This window comes from Lygodium microphyllum, chromosome 17, assembly GCF_053477565.2.
Source record: "Lygodium microphyllum isolate KBCC chromosome 17, Lygodium_microphyllum_v1.1.10, whole genome shotgun sequence".
NCBI classification, from domain to species: domain Eukaryota; kingdom Viridiplantae; phylum Streptophyta; class Polypodiopsida; order Schizaeales; family Lygodiaceae; genus Lygodium; species Lygodium microphyllum.
Window position 1 is genome coordinate 33646306 of NC_141151.1, and position 10584 is coordinate 33656889.

Sequence of the window (10584 nt, forward strand, 5' to 3'; positions counted from 1 at the left end):
AGCTAGGTTTCCAAAGTCCCATCATTTCCAAACCAAGAAAGGACTCCACATTATATTCGAAATTTGAGGAGAATTAATCCTTACATTGAATCACTAAGTTTGCAACATACACAAAGAAATGAACATTAATGGGGCTTTATTATGACAAACAAAGCTAATATTGTATGAAATCAATCACATCAAGAAACACAAAAGTATGTGTAGCCATGTGATCATACCAAGAAATGTACGACATGGAGAAAGTGCATTACCATTTTACACTAACAAAATTTTTTGAGCACCATTTTGATTATTCCTAGACCAACATGTGCAACCACATTTTCCATGCAATTACAATATGCTTTCCCAAAGAAAAACATTGCAAAGAATCATGCTAAAATTAGAAGCCTTATATAGGCTGTAGTATATGTATGGATATTCACCATACACTTGTGAAAGCGATAGAAAAGGCATTGTGCATGAAATATTCTTGGTATTAATAACTACCATCATGTAAGATATCTACAACCATTAATCACTATGTTTACACTTGTATTTTATTTTTCCTACTTACAGAAAGTAGAATAAAAAATAATTTATAAAATTTTCCCTCTCATTATATAGCTTTAACATTTATCCCCTCCTTTCATAATATAGTCATAATTAACCCCAATTTCATGTGTAATGATATGACACATTGTGATAATATCATAGCATGTATATAGTAGCACACATTGTATAATACCATGGTATTCAATATAGAACCACTATAATATGTGAAGGATATTATATCAATGAAGTATCCAATGAAAATAATCATGAAATGGTTTTAACATGTCAAACCCCATCATGGATATAGGCATCTCAATGGGCATCTAAAGGGACGTGTCGAGATTTTGATGGCCAATTGAAGGGATGTGTCGACATATTGATATAGATATCAAGACATATACATACAAAAATATCAATGCATGAGTATAGATGAAAAATGAATTAGCAAGGATATGTAGAAAGTTGAATCTTCATTTCAATGAAAAATCTAATCTTTATTTGCATCCCAAGCATAGCAACATCCTACTTATCTTGTTCATTTCCAACCCATTCCAACCATTCTCGAAAATCATCATGCATAGTGCTTTCCATGCATATCTTGGTATTATGGAAAAATCTAGATCATAGAACCCCAATTGATTATCATCATCCTAATCATTATGAATCATCATGCTCACCTTGCAACTCCACATCATGAGATTTACCTACATCCTTATGAGAATTTTTGTTCATCTTCACATAGTTATTATGAGACCTATTCATTGCATTTCCATAAGACTCCCATAACTCATTCTCATAGTTGGTTACAAATCCATGAGATTAGCATGCAATGCTACAAACAATAGGCCATCTCTTATCTTTTGCTACATGCATCTAACATTTGGGGCATAAATCTCAACCATTATTTTGTCATGTAGAGTACTTGTTCATTTGGAACCACACTATTTCTTGCTAACCAAAGTATGCCATGCATATTCTTAATGAATCTATTTGTGCTAATAAACAAAAGAAACTATTTCATAAACCATCAAACATGATGCTTCTAAAGAGGATCCAATTTCCTAAGGATGTATTGATTTGTAGTTTCCACTAGTAGCCCAAACTCCATCTCCATAGCTTTATCTTTGCATCTCCAATGCTTTACATTCTCATTGAGGCCAACATGAATGACTCCACCCATAAGATTTAAACTCTAATTTCAAACCTACTTTCATTGTTTTCATGTTGATGTTTAAATCTAAGCTATAACTTTCAAATTATTGATCTACTAATCCTATGAAAAATCAACATATTACAACAAAAAATTTGCATTATCCGTGCCATAGTATTTGCACCATGTGCATCTAAATTTAGTGTATGATCGACATTTGGTGTGAGCCCATCAAGTGATATTTAACTATGGGTGTTGACTTAGGGGTCACCATTTCATATTGTTTTGCTGACTAGAATGGTAGAAGGACTATCAGAACATCTATCTCCTTCTCACTATAGGGGAATGGGCTAGCAACGGTAGCTAGATTTGAAATTTTTTTTTGGTATCGCTATTAGTGTCTTTAATTTTAGTTTGTGATGATAATAGTAATGCTATTTGCAATGCCAATTAGTGACGTAAATAGCAATGTCTCTCTGAGAAAAAATGATCAAAAATCAAAGCGTAGTGTTTCTCAAATCATTTGTGAAAGACAATGAGAGAGAAAGCAAGAGAGAGCAAATTTTATATATATATATATATATATATATATATATATATATACATATATACATATATACATACATAGATATATATACATATATACATATATATACATATATATATACACATATATACATAGATACATACATACATACATATATATATATACATATATATACATATATATATATACATATATATACATATATACATATATATACATATATATAGAGCTTATCACCGCCACCATTGCCATATGCCAAGAAGAAGGAAAAGAGTGCAAAGGAGAAGGGAGGGAAGCGATTAAAGAGAGGCGTAAAGGGTTTCATCTTTGAGTTTTTGAGATAGATACATTGCCTGTACTTGCTTGGTTTTTGTGTTTTCTTCTTTATTTTATTTGTTTTTGTTTGTCGAGAGATGCATTGAGAGAGACAAAGAGAAAGGGAAGGAGTGAAGGAGAAGGAGTGAAGGGGAAGAAGGGAGGGAGAGGAAGAGAGAAAGGAAACAAAACGAGGGGAGAAAACGGGATGGGAAGAGAGAAATAGAGAGATGGAGGGAGCAATAGAGAATGAGGGCGAGTTAGAGAAACAATTAAAGAGAAAGAGGGGGGGAGAGAGAAACAAAGAGAGTGGAAGCGAAAGAAACAAAGAAAGGGAGGAAAAAAAGAGACAAAGAGGGATGAGAAGAGAAATAGAGTGACAAGAGAAAAATAGAGAGGGGGAGAAAGAGGGAGGAGAGTGAAAAGAAGAGAGAGGGAGGGAGAGATAAATAAATACATACAGGGAAATACAAAAAAAGAAAGAGAGAGAGAGGGAGAAATAGAGATATAGAGAGATGAAAACAGAGAGAAAAAGAGATATGGAGAGAAAAATAAAAATAGAGAGAGAGAGAGAGAGAGAGAGAGAGAGAGAGAGAGAGAGAGAGAGAGAAGGAGGGAGGGAGGGAGGGAGGGAGGGAGGGAGGGAGGGAGATAGAAATAGAGAGACAATGAGACAATTAGAGAGGGGAAAGAGAGAAAAGCAAAGGGAGAGGGGGGAGATAGAGATAAAGAGAAAGAGGGAGACATTGTTCCCATTTCTTTGTTTTTTAAGTTTCTTATTTTCCCTTTTTACTTTTGTTTGTAGAGAGATGCATTGAGGGAGAGGGGGAGAGAGAGAAATAGAGAAAAGAAGGAAGGGAGAGGAAGAGAGAAAGAAGGAGAGAAAGAAAAAGAGGGAGAGAGAGGGACTTCATGAAAAATAAAGAGATGTTGAGAGAAAGAGAGAGATGGATGGAAAAAGAGAAATAGAGAGATGAAGGGAGGAAGAGAAACAAAGAAAGACAAAGAAAGAGAGAAACAAGGGTGGAGAGAGAAATAGAGAGGGAGGAGAGGTGGAGAGAGAAATAGAGAGGGAGGAGAGATCAAAATAGAGAAGGGGAGAGAAAAAGAGAGATGGAAGAGGGTGTAGAGAGGGAGGAGAGATCAAAATAGAAAGGTGGAGACAAAAAGAAGGGAGAGAAAGGGAGCTTCATAAAAATTAGAGGGAGGAAGAGCAAGAGAGAAATAGAGATATAGAGGGAGGGGGGAGAGAGAGGGTGAGGGAGAGAAACAATGAGGGAGAGAGAGATGGGAGAGATAAAGAAAGAGAGAAAGCAAGGGAAAGGAAGGGAGTGAGAGAGAGAAAGAGAAAGAGAAGGAAATAGGAGAGAAAGGAAGGGAAAGGGAGCAAGAGACAAATAGAGAGATTATGGAGGGAAGGAGAAAAATAGAGAGAAAGAGATGGGAGGAGAGAGTTATAGAGAGATGGAAAGAGATAACAAAGGAGAGATAGGGGGAAAAAGAAAAATAGTAAGAGAAAGAGGGATGAAGAAAATGGGAAACAAAAAGACAATGAGAGGGAGGGGAGAGAGAAAGGGGAAAAGAGAGAGATAAAGAGAGGGAGGGAGACTTTGCTTCCCACTTCTTTGTTTTTTAAGTTTCTTATTTACACTCTTTGCTTTTGTTTGTGGAGAGATAGATTTTAAAAAATAGAAAGAGAGAGGGACACAAATGGAGTGATAGAGAAAAAACAAAGAAGAGAGAGAGAGAGAGAGAGAGAGAGAGAAGTAGAGAGAGATAGGAAAAGAGAAACAATGAGCAAAACAAAAGCATATTGTCTATCATAACGTAGATGAAATGGATAAGGATGATGGTCATGACATTCAAGATCATGAGGCGTATCTCAGTCAACATATCTCATGCCCTTATACTTAGTGTAAGCTGGCAATTCAATAAAAGCATCGCTTTTCTATAGATTGTGTGTGATGCTTCGATGAGTTTCAATTGGAGATTATTGAAACTAGGAAATCTAGGACTTTGAGCTAATGGTAAGAAAAGTGTGTACCAATCATGCTTTACATTCAAACTCTAATTGAATATCATGAACAATAATATAAGATGTGCCTTGAAAATATCTACAAAAGAGGTGCCATTTTATCCCAAGAAAGGCACCTATTATAGCACATTAAGAAGAGTTTATGGGTATGCAATGGATGGAGTTCTTGAGACAATAAATCCATTGGAAGACACACCCCTAACTACACCCTTGACACCAAAATAGATGATGGAAATTTTGGATCTTGCTCTAATCTCACTACAAGGATATGAGGGTATAGGGACGCCTATTAGCGATGAGAAATAGTGGTGTCGCTATCAGCATTGCATTTGCGACACAAATAGTGATGATATTCATAGGGAAAAAACACAGGCCGAAACTTGAGCGCATAATTTTTCGCGCATTCACAAAAGAGAGAGTGAATTGGAGAGCGAGGATCTTGCTGAGAGGGAGAGAAAGAAGGAGAAATAAGGCTTCTCACCGCCGCCGCCGCCGTTCGTGAAGAAGAGGAGGAGGTGTAAAGAGGGCGAAGAGGAGCCGCCAAACCCTTCTTCGAGCCTTTACTGTGAGTGCATTGTCCATTCTTGCTTTGCTTTTTTTGTTTTCTCTCTTTTTTACTTGTTTTTGGTATAATTCGTGTGTATTGAGAGAGGGAGAGGAAATGAGAGAGAAAGAGAGGGAGAGGGAGAGGGAGGGAGAGGAAATGAGAGAGGGAGAGAGGGAGGAAATGGGAGAGGGAGGGAGAGGGAGAGGGAGGGAGAGAGAGAGAGAAAGAGAGGGAGAGGGAAAGGGGGAGGGAGAGAAAATGAGAGAGGGAGAGGGAGTTTTCTCTCTCTCTTTTACTTGTTTTTGGTATAAATTGTGTATATTGAGAGAGGGAGAGAAAATGAGAGAGAAAGAGAGGGAGAGGGAGAGGGAGAGGGAGGGAGAGGAAATGAGAGTGGGAGAGGGAGAGAGAAAGAGAGGGAGAGTGAGAGGGGGAGGGAGTTCTCTCTCTCTCTCTCTCTCTTTTACTTGTTTTTTATATAATTCGTGTGTATTGAGAGAGGAAGAGGAAATGAGAGAGGGAGAGGGAGAGAAAATGAGAGAGGGAGGAAATGGAAGAGGGAGGGAAAGGGAGAGTGAAGGAGAGGGAGGGAGAGAGAAAGAGAGGGGGAGGGAAAGGGAGGGAGAGGGAGGAAGACATTAAACATAATAGGGAAATGAGATAGGGAGAGGGAGAGGGAAACATTGAAAGAGAGAAAGAGAGGGAGAGGGAGAGGGAGGGAGAGAGAAAGAGAGGGGGAGGGAGAGGAAAATAGAAAAAAAACATTAAACATAATAGGGAAAGAGAGAAAGAGAGGGAGAGGGTAAGGGAGGGAGAAGAAATGAGAGAGGGAGAGGAAGATAGCAAAAGGAAATGAGAGAGGGAGAGGAGAGAGAAAAAATGAGAGAATGAGAGGAGAGAGAAAAAGAGAGGAAAGATGTTAAACATAATAGGGAAAGAGAGAAAGAGAGGGTGAGGGTGAGGGAGGGAGAGGAAGAGAAAAGAAAATGAGGGAGGGAGAGGAGAGAGAAAAAAATGAGAGAAGAAGAGGAGAGAGAAAAAGAGAAAAAAGATGTTAAACAGAATAGGGAAAGAGAGAAAGAGAGGGTGAGGGTGAGGGAGGGAGAGGAAATGAGAGAGGGAGAGGAGAGGAGAGAAAAAGAGAAAATATGTTTAACATAATAGGAAAAGAGAGAAAGAGAGGGTGAGGGTGAGGGAGGGAGAGGAAGAGAGAAAAGGAAATGAGAGAGGGAGAGGAGAGAGAAAAAGATAGAAAAAACATCAAATCTAATAGGGAAAGAGAGAAAGAGAGGGTGAGGGTGAGGGAGGGAGAGGAAATGAGAGAGGGAGAGGAGAGAGAAAAAGAAAGAAAAAATTTAAACCTAATAGGGAAAGAGAGAAAGAGAGAAAAGGAAATGAGAGAGGGAGAGGAGAGAGAGAAAACATTAAACATAATAGGGAAAGAGAGAAAGAGAGGGAGAGGGTGAGAGAGGGAGAGGAAATGAGAGAGGGAGAGAAAGAGAGAAAAAAAAATGGGAGAGGGATAAAAAAGACAGAAAGAGAGAAAAACAATGAGAGGGAGAGGAGAGAGAAAAAGAGAGAAAAAACATTAAACTTGATAATTGCGAAGCATGTCCTTAAAAATAGTGCACATGAGACGTTGAAAAGTGGCGGGGGCATTGGTCAACCCAAAGGGCATGACTATATATGCGAAGATGCCCCATTCAGTGGCAAAGGCAATCTTGTGCATGTCTGCAGGATGCACTTGCACCTAGTTGTACCCTGAGAAGCCATCCAGAAAACTGTAGGCTTCCTTGCCTGCCACCCTCTCAAGCATGTGCTCGGTGTACGACAATGGATAGTTGTCTCTCTTCGTAGCAACGTTCACTTTCTTGTAATTGACACACACTCGGATTTTTCCATTCTTCTTCATCACAATGACTATGGGTGATACCCAGTTTGTGTGCTCAATTTCGTAAATGAATCCAGCTCTCATCAGCTTGTCAATTTTCTCTTTGACAGCATGAGCGTGTTTTGGATTCATAGGGTACAGTCGCTACTTGATCGGTGTCGCGTCCAACGTCATGGGTATGTTGTGAGTCACAACACTCGGATCTACCCCCTGTAGCTCCTCTAAGGACCACGCAAACACGTCTACATACTCTCGCAAGAGAGCGACAAGACCCGTTTCTTCTTCACCAGTCAAGTCATCAGCAATGAACACTGGCCGGGGTGTTTCCCCTTCCTGGGCTAGGTCTACCTCCTTGACCTTGGTTGGTCCTTGGATTGGTTCGCTCGTCTGCCCTTGACATTTTGCACCTAACAAAACTAATACCCTATCCCCTTTTTTGAATTTCGTGAGGCGTTTAGGAAGGTCTTGTGGCTTCCACTGTTCTTCTGATCGTGTATCCCTGGGTTGCTTTGCCTTCTTCTACCTTACCCATCTGTGTCTCAGGTGGACGGGTAGGTCCCCCTTGGTACGTCTGGTCGTGGGCCGCCTAGGGATCTCTGGATCACTATCCGAACTAACTTCCAATTCAGAGTCAAACCCTCCATCTTTCCTAGAAGAGGTGGTCTCCCCTGGTGGCCGCAGTTTAGATGGTGATTCAGTCCTTAGTATTGACGTCGTTCCTGGCTGGGCTAGGCTTGCTTGCTCAAGGTCTATGGCTCCTATGCATTCCAACCAAGCTCGATCACACTCCATGTGCATGACTCCTAGCTCTACTCTAAGGGCCTTCCTTTTCTGCGGCTTGGCGTCTGCTCGTATCTGCTCAATTTCTCGTCCTTCAGTGTCGTATTCTATGATATCTATTTCATCGTCACTCTCATCACTGAAGGATTGACAGTCTTCATATTCGTCGCAATGAATCTTTGTCATCCGACTGCTCGTTGTCTCCTAGGGCTTGGTATGCCTCGTGTCATTGGTCAAGAACCAGGGCCTAGTTATACATGAGGTTTAAATCGTGCACCCTGGTCCATTGCCACTTGGAATCCTCTAAGAGATCTTGGAGTGGTTTGAAATTTGCAACAGGGTTGCCAGCTAGCTGATTCGTTAGGTATTCTAGTATCCCCTGGAGGTCCCTTTTGTTGGAAGGTACGTGGAAGATGACAGGCTTAGGTTTTCCCCGGCGGCTTGCTACCATCATGCAAACTAGTGTAGAGAGTGCTTCATTGGTCTTGTTGATCGTTTTGATGGCTTGCTCGTATGCCTCATGGCCTGAGAATGGCAGGTCGATTGTAGCGAGAATGTGCATCCAATCCCGCTCATCCTTTGGGCATGGGATATACTTGGTCAAGGGCCCCATAAGGCTTCTTGACTTGAGTGTTCCCCTTGAGCATAGCAGAGATGACATCTAGGTCGACTGGTGAGGTCTTCCAAGTGTCCATCTCTATTCTTACGGTGTCCATTCTATTGCCAAGGAAGATCAAGCTGTTACCCCAATCTTCGATGACTCTAGCGTTGCGCATCCAGGGTCGGCCTAATAGGACATTGTAGTCCACTCCCTTCATGACTATAAAGTCGACAGAGAACTGGACACCTGTGATCTTCACTAGCCAATTCTTCAGTACCCCGAATGGCTTCACTCTCATACCATTTGCTAGTGTGATATTAAACCCAGCAGCTTCGACAGGTGGGTTTTCCCAAGTCTGAAGCACTGCGTGGCTAAGCACACTAACCCCAGCTCCCGTATCTATGATTCCCTTTCTTGTTGTGTCACCCAGGGCTAGGACCGGCAGGACCGCGTGCATCTCAAAGCCTTCCCAAAAGGCATTGACATGCAAGGATTTAGGCACGGAGTGCAGCGTCAAACTTGGCAATTGCGTTTCTACATCCTGGTCTTGAGGGTTTTCCGTGACCTGCTCTTGTGATCCTTCAACCCATTGCTTAAGATCTTGCCATAGGGTAGGATACTGCTTAAGCAGCAAGCAGATCTCCCAGGCTAAGTGTTACAGGGGTGGTCACTAGCGTGGTTAGGAGATTGTTAGATACTCATCCTTCCCCTAACCTAGACTGTCCGGGCCAATGGCGTGGCTGATCTGCGGCTCTGTCGCGTCTAGGCTTGGTCTCAGTGGCACTGCTTGTGGCACGGTTTCTTCTGCTGACTTAGGTTGAGGTGGTGATATCGACGTGCCTACGCTGGAGAGGTCATCAATCTCATCCTCTATGATGGGCTCAGCGTCTTTGAGATGCTCTTGAGCCTCCTTCACCCATTCCTTCACCTTTTCTATGGCCTCTAATTGTCGCTTACGATGCGGGTATTCCGCTACCTTAGCGCTTCCCTTTTCGGCCGTCTTAGGGGCTGAAGTCTCTGCCTCTGCATCCGAAACCTTCTTTCCTACAGGCAGAGTCATAGCACTCTCGGTTTTTAGTATGACTTTAGCTTCCGATCTTTTCTTTTTCCGTCTGTAGCTTTTCTTCCCTATGGAGGTTGCGTCAAGATTGCTGGGTCCTAGCAAAGAGATGCCGGCCTGCTTTGTTTGGGCTCGGGTCATGACCCACAATGGAATAGGTATGGCTTCCCCATCGAGGTTTTCGACACCAAATAGCCCCAATGGAACAGATGGCAAGTTGACTGAGCTAGAGGATGGCTTTCGCTTTAGGTAATCTACGAAAAGATAGGTGACTCCGCACTCTGCGCACCTTTGGTTGGCCTTATCTCTATTTTGCTGCTCTCTTTTAGGGAAACACGATGAAACATGACCGAGGTGACCACAAGTCCAACAAGTGACTGGATCCTGCGGCTGCCCTTCTAGGCCTCTACCTTGTCCTCATCCTAATGCCATCACCGGCACGGGTCAATAATCCATGAGGACCACGTTGCCCTCGTCGTCGTGCGAGACGTAAGGGTATATGTATGTCTCTTCATCATTCTACTCCTCCACGTAGTGTATTGGAGCGTCGCTCGATAGGTGGGTCACGTAAGGACCAAGCGGTCCAGGAATGCTTGTAGGATTTATGTCCATTCTAGGGATGGCTGGTTTCATATCGTTAGACACGGGAAGAGCCAATGGGGCTCTCCTTCCGAAGAATGACTGTAGCCTGTTTGCTAGATAAGGCTGGCCATAGGGTTGTGAGTATGGAAGTCTTCTTGGTAATCTACAATGCCCGACACTATGGCCAAACCTACCGGACTTAGCGCAAGGTCTTGACCTAGGGTCTTGACACTCATCCGGCAAGTAGTTTCCATCATAGTACACGCATTGGATGTGCGGGCGCGTTGGTTATCTCAACATATCTTGTAACTTGGCTAATTCCATCTTGACCTCAGCCAAGGTCTGTCTCGCTGGCCTTCCCCTTTTCTTGGGATGATGGGATTGACTGCTCACTAGAGGCTTATGTTCTCTCTGAGCTTCGCGAGTTGGGTTCTTCTAGATTTGAGCTCCTAGAGCTCCGCTCTTTCAACTGGTCATCGACTCTGATGGCTTCCTCAAACACTCTAGCCACCACGTCCCACTGCAAGCTTGAATTGCCTGCCAAA